We start from the raw sequence: 13162 nt of genomic DNA on the forward strand, positions 1-13162 counted from the left end.
CTTGAACATAGCAGGGGTGAAGGCTCTGGCAGGGTTCATTGCAGCTCCAGTGTAGAACATCTGAAACAAATGTAAAAAAGTAAGGAAGCAAGACATTGTCGCACTCTAGATGTGTTGAGAGTGGCCCCAAATAGAACAGTTCAAGGGTGAGAGCAGGTTCACACATTGAAAAAGATATTAAGGTCAAGCAAAAGGAGTTTTGTCTGACAGCAGAGCAGACGTTTCAGGGTTCTGCCTGCGCAGGAGTCACAGAAATCAAGCTAAATCACACTGAAGTATAGTGAAGGTATGTTCTTATACAGGGGTGGAGCACAAAATTCCCTATGTTCAAACAGCTCTAATGGACCCCTTTATATTATTAACAGGCTTATGTAAAACCAAATCCCTTTGGGGGCACCTTTCACAGTGAGAATAATACAGTCGACAAACCAAAAAAGAAAGCAAGGGATCAAATAGGCATGAACAGAATACACTTACTATTAAAGTTATAGACTAACAGAGGCAGAATATCAATAAGAAACCCCGGAAAATAAGATTAAAGAATACCAAAGAATATATAAATTACATTTGTCTTCTTTGTATTTCATTGAGGGAAAGAAGTATTTGACCCCTGTAACCATTGAGGGAAAGAAGTATTTGACCCCTGTAACCAAAGTACTACCTCTAGTTGGAAAAGCCCTTGCTCTATAGGACAGAGGTCAGGTGTTTTGTTTAGTTGATGACAACATTTGTGCACATATCAGAAAGGAATTTTGCCTTTTCTTTATAGATCATCTGTAAATCATTAAGATGTAGTGGCTGTAGCTTGGCAAATGGGTGCTTTAGTTCCTTCCACCCAATTACTGTAGGGTACATCATGTCTGGAGACCGTCTAGGCCACTTCATGACCTTAATGTGCTTCCCACAGAGATAGAACATTAGATTAGGGGTGACCCCATCCCGTCTTTCAGGACAATCCTGGCAGCCATTATTTGGAGGTAGACCTGAGAAATGTAAATGAATGGAGAAGGCGGCTCATCGCTGTCAAAGAATTGCTTAATAATGTGAAAATTCCCATCAACACACTACACAAGGACAATGGTTGAAGCGTGTTGCTAAATATCTACACAAATCATACGAGTCGATAAAGTACATTTTAAGATCAGTTTATATTAATAAAGTAGATATTTAGCCTGACATTTCAAATCTGGTCCTTGATCAATGAGTCACTTCATATTCACAGTTTTAGTCCCGTTTTGGACAGAGGTGGGAGTGTTCTCCATTAATTTGCAATGACTGAAGGAACCTACACTAGTTTGGAGTCTGATTGATATGGTGCTGGTGACCATTCACAGGAGTCTTTAATTCAGATGACAAGTTGTTGGAAGTGCCCATCAGGTCTGTGGGACCAGAACTTTTAACAGCTGGAAGGGGGTCAAATACTTCTTTCCCTCAATGAAATATGACTTAATATGTATTCTTTGAAGTTAATTTCTGCATTTTCTTTTTGAGATTTGGTCTCTGCATGTTAGAATACACCTACCATGAAAATGACAGACTATTCAGGGTGCTGTGATGCAGGGCGCTGTGATGCAGCGCACTAAGCACCCCACATTTGGGCTTGCATGCCCAAGGGTTGCACCCAGGGTTCGAATCCGGCCTGGGTCATTTGTCATCCCTTCCCCGTCTCTCTCCCCAAATTCGCTTCCTGACGCTCTTCACCGTCCTATCTGAAAGAAAGGCGAAAAAGCCCATAAAAAAATACATTTTAAAAGAAAATGACAGACTATTTATGTCTTTATTAATACGCAAACCAACAAAATCAGAAAGGGATAAAATGCTCATCATTCTCACTGTACCTGGTGACTCAGTCCAATGTTGTCCCCCTATGTATGACACACCTGTTTATATGCTATGAGAAAGAGGGAGTAATGCAAGTGTATGTGTGTGACACTCTCTCATGGTGACAGAAGCCAATATCCATGGGAGAGGAGCCCATGCATCCATTCCTCCTCATCCATCACAGAGAAGATGCAGATGACCAACTGCATGGTAAGGAAGACCACTGCAGTGACCTTGCCAAGCTGGAGCTATATAAACACACACAGAGACAGAAAGAGAGAGAGAGATAGAGAGAGAGAGAGAAAGAGAGAGACAGAGAAAGAGACAGAGACAGAAAGAGAGACAGAGAGACAGAGAGACAGAGACTCCGTATTCATATGACAACAATGTGACACTGAAAGTACAGTATTTAAGGGTATTCTCTTAGGTTAAAAACATCAATGTTAACATAGATATTGCATTGGCTTTTTACTCACACCACGCAGCAAGAAACGATGGAGGCTGTCAATCAAAGCAAACCCTTGCCCAGGCATAAACCACCGCGACACCTGGCACTCGATCTTGGCATGATGCAACATGGGAAGATCGCACCCATCAGGCGAGCTGGTTTCTGCTAACTCTACTGGGAGGAGGATGAGCTGTCGTACATCCCGATACAGTGTGTGGTACCTTGTGGGTCCCACGAGCACATCCACTTGGAGGGTATTTCATATGGACATCCCAGCCTTTGGACTTGTCATGTTGACCACTCTTGAAAGCTTGAATTGCTCCTTCAATGAACTTTGGTCGGAGAGCCACATTACATCTCCAACAGCTTCTTGAAGTGTGCCATTTCATGTCTAGGTTCTGAGGTTGTAGGCGCTGCCCCCCCCCCCCCTCCAATGACAAGTGACACTTGAGTGCATCCCAATATGTGACCTTGCCTCCTCCACTTGCCTCCTCCACTCGCTTCTCGTCATGATGACATCACTGACAACAGCATTATATTTCAATATCTTGCAAAAGCTCAATTGTAGAGTCTTTTTCTCATTTGCAATTGGGATGGTGAATGAAAAACAGTCCCTCAAAAGTTGTTGTGGCGAGGCAGACAGCTGGGAAACTTTATTGTTTTCTCCACGGAGGAGGGGCCAGGAGGCGGAGCGAGGAGACAAGCACAAGTGGAGGAGGCAAGGACACATATTGGGATGCACCCTGTGTGTATTTATGCCTGTGTCTATGTCAGTGCTGTTAGTCTGAATGTGTACTTCGCTCGTCTTGCACATCATTGCTAGGGGGGGCACAGAGCCATTAACAGACACATACATAGTGTGATTGTGTATGAGTGTGTGTGTACAATATGTCCATGATGGTGGGGGCGGGGGCTTGGATAGGGTAGATGTTAGTCTTTGATTGTTGAGGTTGCTGGTTGTTGGTGACTGGGCTGGGGGGGGGGGGGGGGGTAGTTGAGGAGGGGAGCTGGGTTGTTGGGAGGAGAAGAGCTGGGTTGCTGGAAGTAAGGGGCTACTATAACAATTCTGGCTGACCCCTGCTTCTCCTGGCTTGGTGGCAGCCTTACGGTATAGGGCCTGGGTCTTGAGCATGATGAGCTCCTCGCAGGTGGCCTGCTCCAGATGTCAGCTGCCTTTTAGGGTGGCTACCCACTCTACCAAGCCGCACATGCAGAAGAAGAGCATGAAGTCGTACATCACCTGCCTGCATGAGGAGGGAAGAACAAAGACCATGTTATAGTTACATGTGAGCTGCAGAGACATTGGAGCAAGACAGAACAATCTTAAGACATGCAGTGCATGACACATTCTGCAAAACACTAATACACAATGTAATATCTAATTTAATTAAATACCTCTTGATACACAAACAGTGCTGCAGACCACATTGCAGATCACATAATTCTATATCTGACCTGAAAGTAGTTTACAAACAATGGATGGCTATACGCAAGTTTTTAAATGCATAATTTGTATACATTTTTCTTACCCAGTGGTTCATGAGGTTCCTCTTGAACATAGCAGGGGTGAAGGATCTGTCAGGGTTCATTTCAGCTCCAGTGTGGAACATCTGAAACAAACAGTGTTCAGAGTTGAGCATTAGCTTTAATGTAAAAAAGTAAAGAAGCAATATATTGTTGCGGCCTGGATGTGCAGAGAAATAAGCATGTGTGTGGACCCCAATAGAACAGTTCAAGGGTAAGAGTAGGTTAGCACATTGAAAAAGTATTTGATCCCTAGCTGAATTTGTTGGGTTGTCTAACAGAGACAGAATATCAAAAAGAAAATCCGGAAAATAATATTAAAAGGTGCACTGTGTAAGATGATGGCCAGAGTAGGTATTGCAACTATGCTGGTCATTGAAACTGTGCTGTCTACTGTCAAATTGGATCTTGTCATGAACATTTACTAAATAATGAACTAATATTTACTAGTATGACCAAAGTACAGAAGTTTTGCAGTTAAAAATGTCTATTTCTGGAAATTCAAAATGTTGGACAATGGAGGGATCCCCCTTTTCATGTATGAAATTTGTTAGAATTTGAAGCTGATGGTAAGTATTCCTGAAAAATGTAACGTGTGAATGGGTAGCATGAGTTCTGGAAATGAACTATTTAAAATATTACATGGTGCACCTTTAAAGAATATAATATTAATTACATTTGTGTTTGTATTTCATTGGGGGAAATAACAAGTATTTGACCAAAGTACTAGTTGGAAGAGCCCTTGCTCACAGAGGTCAGACATTTAGTTCAGTTGATGACAACATTTGTGCATATATCAGAAGGGATTTTTGTCCAATTTTCTTTGCAGATCATCTGTCTGTAAATCATTAAGATTTAGTGAATGTGGCTTGGCAAACGGGTGCTTGAGTTCCCTCCATACGATTAGTAGGATACATGTCTGGAGACCGTCTAGGCCACTTCATGACCTTAATGTGCTTCCTATAGAGATAGAACATTAGACTAGAGGTGACTCCACCCCCTTTTGCATGACAATCCTGGCAGGTGTTATCGACTCATATGGTTTTAAGAAGAAATTTAGCCTGACATTTCAAATCTGGTCCTTGATTAATGTGTCTTCATATTCACACAGTTTTAGTCCAGTTTTGGACAGTGGTCGGAATGTTCTCCATTGATTTGCATTGACTGAAGGTAACTACACTACCTACACAAGATGGAGGCTGCACTTGCCTTTTTCCAGTGCTGTCGCAAATTGCCAGTGACCTCTAGTCTAATGTTATACCTCTATGGTGCTTCCACTTAAGCCACGCCTTTGTTGCTTTGGCTGTATGTTGTGGATTATTGTCTTGGTGGGAGACTCATCCATGGCAAACTTACTGGTGGAGGGAAGGAAAGGATCTTTGCACTCAGAATTTTATGATGCATGTTTCCCTTCATCTTATTGCTGACACCATATAGTTGTGCTGTGCCTTGGCCAGACAAACACCCTCAGACCATAATGTTTCCACTTCCATGCATAATGGTGAGGAGGGTGTTCTTGGGATCATAGGCAGTAAGGCTCTTCCTCCAAACAGTGAGATGTGTTCATGCCAAACAGTTTGATTTTGGCTTCATCTGCACCTCATAATCATATCCTATATCAGTCTGCTTGAGAAGGAACCTGTGCAGGGCCACCTGAGGTTTGCCAATGAACATCAACGTTACCATATGTGTACAGCCTGGTCACGGCCTGGTCATTGCAGGGTTCCACCAGGACAGTAGGGGCATGGTTACACTAGTCACTTGAAGTGACTCAGACCCGATTTTTTGCTCGAATGTGACACATATCCAATATATGCGACCCATATGTAAAAAGCATAAGAGCGCATGAATTCCGATCTTCTCAGATCAGATACAGGCGCGTTCCAAATGTGGATTTCAATCAGATACAAATCGGATATATGTGAATGTGAATATGTGTGTCCTTCAGTAGACGGTAGTTGAGTTGGTTACAGACTTCTACAGGTAATCATGTTTCCTGCCTGGCGTGTGCTTCTGCAACTTAGTGGATAATAAGCTTTATATAGCGTAGTTTGCACTACAGCTTTCTGACTTGTTTGGCAGCGAGCACTGAAATAGCGCAATGTTTTTGCGTAGACGCAGTTGTTCAAACTCAACCAGGGCAATGGCCTTGTATGTCTTAAATAAAACAAACTTAAACTTAAATGTTGCTTTGTCTATTTTTGTCCTCTTTACAAATTATATTGGCTACATATAGGCTCATGCGCTATTCAAGTAATCGTCTTCCTAAGCTTGCTTCACAGTCCCATATAGATGATTTTTGTTTCGTATTAAATCCTAAGGAAATGCATTGCCGAACTATTGCCGATTTTATTATATTATTGCAATTAAGTGCAAGCAGTTAAAGCACTCAAACTAGACTATACGGCATCTCTTTATTAATAGCACATCTGAGGTGTCTCTGAAAGGGAGAAGGGAACAATGCATGCCTCTCAGATGGTGGTTAAGTCAGCGCGTGCAGGAGAGCAAATGGGGGAAACGCTTGCACAGCTCAGACCTGCACTAACTTCAAGATTGTCAAAACGTCGGCTGAGATTGAAAGTCAGAAGCTGAGATGAAGCACCCCATTTCTTTTGTGTGCAATGATACGGCCGAAGTTGCGTGCGTGATAGGGATGGGGTGGGGGTGAGACGAGTTGCAGACGGAGTTGAGAGGGGTGTAACATAGTTTTTAAAAAATGTGTCGTCAGAGAATGGGGTACAAGACATGTGCCATCACAGCCATGGGGCACGCAGACAAAGCAAGGGAGAAAAACATCCAGCAAATGTCCGAAGTAATTTAGCATACAAAATTTGCATCGGCTTCAACCATTTATTGAAACGCGTAAAGAGTTCAGATTGGTTGAAGTAGGCTATGCACGCCCGCGCGTGACAGCTCCAATAGGAGCTCCCATTCCCTCGATGGCTAGAAAAAGCAAAAACATATTTGTGGGGGTCTCTAACATAATTTCACCAATTTATATCTCCATAGTAACTTCATATACCACACAATAGCGTATGAATATAAAATAATCATGAATAAAACTCTTTTCCCATCACCGTCTGTCTACACATTTGTCTACTATGGTAAGATAATCATATGCCTTTCTTCCACTGGATAACGTTTTCACTCGCTCTGCCTCTCTGTCTTTCCGTCTGTCGGTCTGCCTGTGAGAGCTAGCCAGGGCCTGCGCTGTAATAGCAGGCTAGGTTGGCTGAGGCGACTCTGCTCTCTCTCCCTCTACCTGTCTGGGCTCTGGATTGAAACGGGGATTATAGAAAATAAAAGATCTGTGAACGGTTACCCTCTTGTCTCCCCTTTCTGTGTCATGGCACTTGAGCCAGGCAGTGACAAGAAATTTAATCATCTGTGCCAAGTGTAACCAATAGTTTTGCTTAGTGGCTGAGATACCCGTGGTAGAGGTTTCAGCTGCATTGAGATCATTGCCTAGCTCCGCCAGTGCAGTTCCAGGGTGCTTTCTCACCATTATATTGATTCCTCACAAAGTCAAATCTTGTGGGGATCCCAGGCAGGCAGATTGAAAAAGTTGATCCAACTTGAAAATTAAGAAATACAAAATGACCAACAGTTGACCGCCTCTTGCTTGTGGTTTTGTAGCACCTTTCAGCCTTGTTCAGGTCTAAAGTTCTGTCCCAGACATCCTTTGGTCTAATGTTGCCAAGTTTGGACTGATTGTTTGATTTGGTGCTGGTGACCATTTACAGGAGTCTTTAACTCAGATGACAAGTTGATTGGAGGTGCCCATCAGTTGGCAGGGGATCAAATACTTTCCCTCAATGAAACGACAAAATTAATATATATTATTTGAAGTTATTTTCTACATTTTCCTTTTGATATTCTGTCTGTGTTAGAATGCACCTTACCATTAAAATTAGACTATTCATGTCTATTAGTATGCAAACCAGCAAAATCAGCAAGGGATGAAATGCTTACTGTACCCTGGTGACTCAGTCCAGCGCTGTCCCCCAATTTTGATGCACCCATTTATGTGCTACAGGTATTAGAAAGAGGGAGCAATGTGAGTGTATGTGTTTGAGACTCACCCTCATGGGGTGTGCCATGGTGACAGAAGCCAATGGCCATGGGATCCATGCATCAATTCTTCCTGCCATCCATCACAGAGGAGATGCAGATGACCAGCTGCATGGTCAGGGAGACCTCCACCGTGGTGGCCATGCCAAACTATATAGACAGAGCGAGAGCGAGAGAGATTTAATTGACAACAATGCGACACTGAAATAGTCTTAGGTTAAAAACATTAATGTTAACATAAAAGTTATATTGACTTTTTACTCACACCACGCAACGAGGAACGATAGAGGCTGGTTGCTCTTGCTTCTCTTGGCTGGGCAGCAGGCTTATAGGGCCTGGGTGTTAAGCTTGATGGGCTGCCCGCAGGTGTCCTGCTGGTTCACCTCCAGGGGCCAGCTGCCTTTCAGGGTGGCTAGCCTCTCAGCCAGGCCACACGTACGGGCGAAGAGCATGAAGTCGTACATGATGGCGCCCATAGCGCCACAGATCATGAAACCTGCCTAGTACACCTGCACAAGGAGGGAAGAACAGAAAATCATATTATAGTTACATGTAAGCTGCAGAGACATTGGAGCAAGACTGAACTAAGACAAACAGTGCATGGCACCTTCTGCTAAACACCAATACAAAATATAATGACCGATTTAATTGAATATTTCTTGACACACCAACAGCTTGACTGGGACCTCATGACATTGCACAAAGACTTGCCCCTTCCCTTGATGCTTCCCGTTATAAATATTTTATCTATCCAGTTCAACAAAATCGGAGCATTTTCTACAGTTGATTTCGTAGAGCAGACAGCGCAAGCCGCCAGCAGCAGCTACATTTTAACGCTCCGTCTTTGAATGCCCAGAGCACTTTAGCATGACGTAGTAGAGTAGAGTATCATTTATTGATCCCGAGGGAAATTAAGGTGTCAAGTAGCATACATACATACATACAGACACAAGGACATTACACATACTGTATATTAAATATTCACCAACCATACATACAGCTCCAGGCCACTTTATTAGAATAGTGTGAAAAAGTTGATTTATTTCCATAATTCCATCAATAATGTTAAACTGTCATGGATTATAGATTCATGGTCCAGTTTTTTAACTATTCCAATCAGTCAATTGTTTATTTTTTGCATATTTTGGGCTTCCAGCGCAAAAAATTCATGGATTGGGGAATTCGCATTATTAGAATATTGTGATAAAATCACAATTTTCTTCAGCAAAATTCAGGTCACATCAAATCAGTTAAAATTTGGTACTATCTACATATCATGCAACATTCAATACTTGGTTGGTACTCTCTCTGTCTTAATAACTGCCATGATGTGTTTAACATTGAAGTCAATGGCAGAAACAGTACATGGGAGTTATGGAAGCCCAGATATCCTTGATGCTTTGCTGTCAGCTGTTCTTATTTGTTGACCTGGTGACCCACCCTTCACTCTTCAATATACCCTGTAGATTTCCATGCCACGTTTTGGTGTTAACTCACCAGTTTAATTCTAACTTACCAGATATAAAACCCCATTCATTTGCAATGTCTTTTTTATTACAATATTCTAATGTTGCGAATTCACCAATTCATGGGTTTTTTGAGCTGGAAGGCGAAAATAAGTAAAAACAAACAATTGAATGATTGGAATAGTTAAAATAAACTGGGCCATGAATCTATAATACATGACAGTTTAACATTATTGGTGGAATTATGGAAATAAATCAACTTTTTTACACTATTCTAATAAAGTAGCCTGGGCTGTATATTCACAGGGTCAGATCTCCCTATCCACTTACACACGATCAAAACTAGAAAAGTGTCCAAAATATACGTGCACATTTTAACACAGTTTTAGAGTTAAGCTACATTCAGCACAATTTTAAGGTCACAGATCTTTCAGATATTTGAATCATTTTATGGTTTCATTGGGGTTTTATTACTGGTCATTTAGAATGTCAATAACAAAGCAACAAAATCAGCAAGGTTTGAAATAATTATTCTCACTGTAACTGGTGGGCCCTGATGACTCAGTCCAACATTCTCTCCCTATTTTGACACACTTGTTTATGAACTATGACAGAGGGATCAGTGTGGGTATGTGTATAACTGTATGATACTCACTCCTATGAGGTGTGCCATGGTGACGGAAGCCCATGCGTCGGTCCGTCCTCTCATCCATCACAGAGAAGATGAGAAGATGCATATGCCCATGCCAAGCTGTAGCAAATACACGAACACACGAGAGAGAGAGAGAGAGAGAGAGAGAGAGAGAGAGAGCGAGAGAGCGAGAGAGAGAGAGAGAGAGAGAGAGAGAGAGAGCGAGAGAGCGAGAGAGCGAGAGAGAGCGAGAGCTTTAGTCTTCATCCGACACCAATGTGACACTGAAGGTACACAATTTAAAGGCATTCTCTTAGTTTAAAAAAAAATGTCACATTGACTTTTTACTCACCCCACACATCCAGTGCAGCGAGGACCTGTGGAGGTTGTCAATCAGCAAGTCTGTGCCAAAGACACCACCTGCCGCAACACTTCCCACTCGATCTTGGCATGGCGTGACACAGGAAGATTGCACCCATCAGGCAAACTGGTTTCTGCTAACTTTGAAGAAGAGCGGTCGCACATCCCGATGCAGTGTGGTCCCAGGACTCTTTGGTTTGCTTTGGAATTTTCACTTGAGCACATCCACTTGGAGGGAATTTCACATGGACATCCTGGACAATGCCTTTGAACTTTGCACTCTTGCGGGCTTGAATTGCCCAAGCAACACATATTGGTCGCAGAGCCACACTACATCTCCAACAGCAACATTTCTTCTTGTAGTGTGCCACTTGCTGTGGATGAACAGGTTTGGGCCTGTAAGTTGGCTTCAGGACTTCAGAACAGGCTGACTTGTGTTTGCATTTCTTGCAGTCTTTTGAGGGGGTAGATGTTGGATGTCGACTGTTTTGAAATCTCCACTGTCCTCTTGAAAGGCCCCTGCACACATTACCCCCATTTCCCTTCCCAACACTCAGGAATCCGACAGTCGCTCCCCATGTCCATGCAACTGCCCTGACCAACTGCCCCAAACCGCCGAAGTGCCCTTCATCCAACAGCTCCTGGACTGCTGCCACTGCTGGCGGAGCAACCCCGGACCTGGACCACACGCCGTTCCGGACAGCAACTGGGTGCCGTGGCCCCGGCTGAGCTCAGGAGAGTACTGCAGTGAATGCCCTCCTCTACACTCCAGCAACACCACCTCCTGTCTGCACAGTAAGGTATTCCACTGACCCTGCAGGCCACCCACCCCAAGGTGGCAGAAGGAACCACGGACCAGATCGCCACTCTGAATCCCCAGCCTGGCCATCAAGACAAGCCCCCCGGGGACTATGCCCACAGTACCCAGAATTCACCACTTATCTCAGACATCAGCAGAGATCAACTCCAAGAAGAAAAAAGAAACGCGCTTCGGCCAGAGCCAGACAGTGAGATAACCACTCACCAGAAGAGAGCTGTTAAGCCAAGCATCTACCTCCCTACTCTATTCTACTCTACTGTACTGTGCTGTACCCGAGGTGGAGCTGTAGGCACGGTGTCATCGTGAAGCTAGTTGAGGTCAAGGCCAAGCTGAACCCTCTTGACCACAAGTCAAGTTGAAGAGGAGCACAGCAGTCTTTGCAGCACGGATGAAGAACTAATTCCAAAAGCACTGCCGAATCGAGGTCAAGAAGTGGCATCACGTAGCTGACAGCCAGACCATCTTGTGTGCCATAAAGCATGGAAGTTATTGATGCCATACCCTTAAAGGAAGCGGAGCTGGCAAAATCCACAGCAGAATTGACAGATTGGTGATGCATTCCAAGTGCTGTGAACATAGCAGATATCAGGCCAGTCCTGAAGACCTAACTGAAACTTCCAAGTGGCAATGTGGTGCGCAATTCCTGCAGTAGCCAGCACAGTCAGTAAAATACATTACTGCACAAGCAGGATACAATGTCACTAGAAATGCAGAAGAAAGCATTCACTGTAGTACTCACCCGAAGTCAGCTGAAGGCACAACACCAAACTGCAGTCAAGGACAACACACAGTCCAAGTTCAGAACTCCCCCCACCCACAATAGCAGCAGTCCAAGAGCTAATGGACAAAAGGTGCTTCAGCAGCCTGAGACAGCTGATCGGGACAGTTGCATGGACATAAAGAGTGGCTAGGCTCCTGCATGTCAACAGGGGAGATGAAGCAAAGTGGGAGGCAGAACCTTTTTTCCTGTTTTCTTCTTCAAGCTTTATCCTCCAGGCCCCTATGTGAAGCGTGTTCTCTCTTTGTTGTGTTTTGGTGTGAGTGGAGTCTGCATCTTAGTCACTGGCAGCAGAATGTTGTCCACTGGTCAGTTGCCTCACTGGTCAGCGGTGGTCCGCTGGCAGACGGCTCACTATGCACTGGCAGTCATTGGTTTCCAATGGTGCTTTGGTTTTCCACTGTCAAGTGTATATCAGCACTGGGTTTAACCACACTTGAAAGACTATGCACAGACAAAGGATTTCATGCATCTTGTCTTTTTCATTGATTTCAGTGGTATGGATGTCCTGAATAGCCTTATTTTGTATTTTAGGCTATTATTATTTATTATAATAGCTTTATTTTTGTTTGAGTTTTTTCTTTGGTTGGCCTCTGTGCATTTTCCGCAACTTGTAAAAAGGACGGAGACTTCTGGTGGAGGTTTAAGGCACTATTCCACAAGAAAGGATTTCTTTTTGATTTGGTCGAGTTGTGGTTCTGTCTTTTCCTTAGGTGAAACACCTGGAGGGAAACGTGTAGACAGACAAAGAAAAGAAATGAGTTATAAAGAAATGTGCAAAAATGCTCATGTGCAAACATGCAGGAAATGTGCAACCATGTCTACAATAATTCAAAAATAAACTTTGCTATGTTAGACGACGAACGAGATTGAATAACCACAAGCCCTCGTGATATATGAGATTGTAGGAGCAGACCCTGTCGTGCCGAAAAGCGAGTCCCTGCCAGAACACGAGTGCCTTCATTGAAACCAATGGAAACCAATGACCATTTTTCCAGATATTTTTTTTATCCATTTTTGCAGACAAATCCGACACAATTGAAGATGGAAAGCCTATCAATAAAGCATCTACATTCCTTCTGGAAGTATTAGAGCTGGTTACAATTTCAGTATTTCCACCGCGGTAGGCTAGTTATCATCAATGGAGCAGAACGCAAGTCAGAGCCATACAGAGATAGTCGATCTCCTGAGATAGGTAATCTCTGGCCCACCGCGCTAAACATTCCGAAATGACTAAAACAAG

Source organism: Engraulis encrasicolus, chromosome 2 (genome assembly GCF_034702125.1).
Source record: "Engraulis encrasicolus isolate BLACKSEA-1 chromosome 2, IST_EnEncr_1.0, whole genome shotgun sequence".
NCBI lineage: Eukaryota > Metazoa > Chordata > Actinopteri > Clupeiformes > Engraulidae > Engraulis > Engraulis encrasicolus.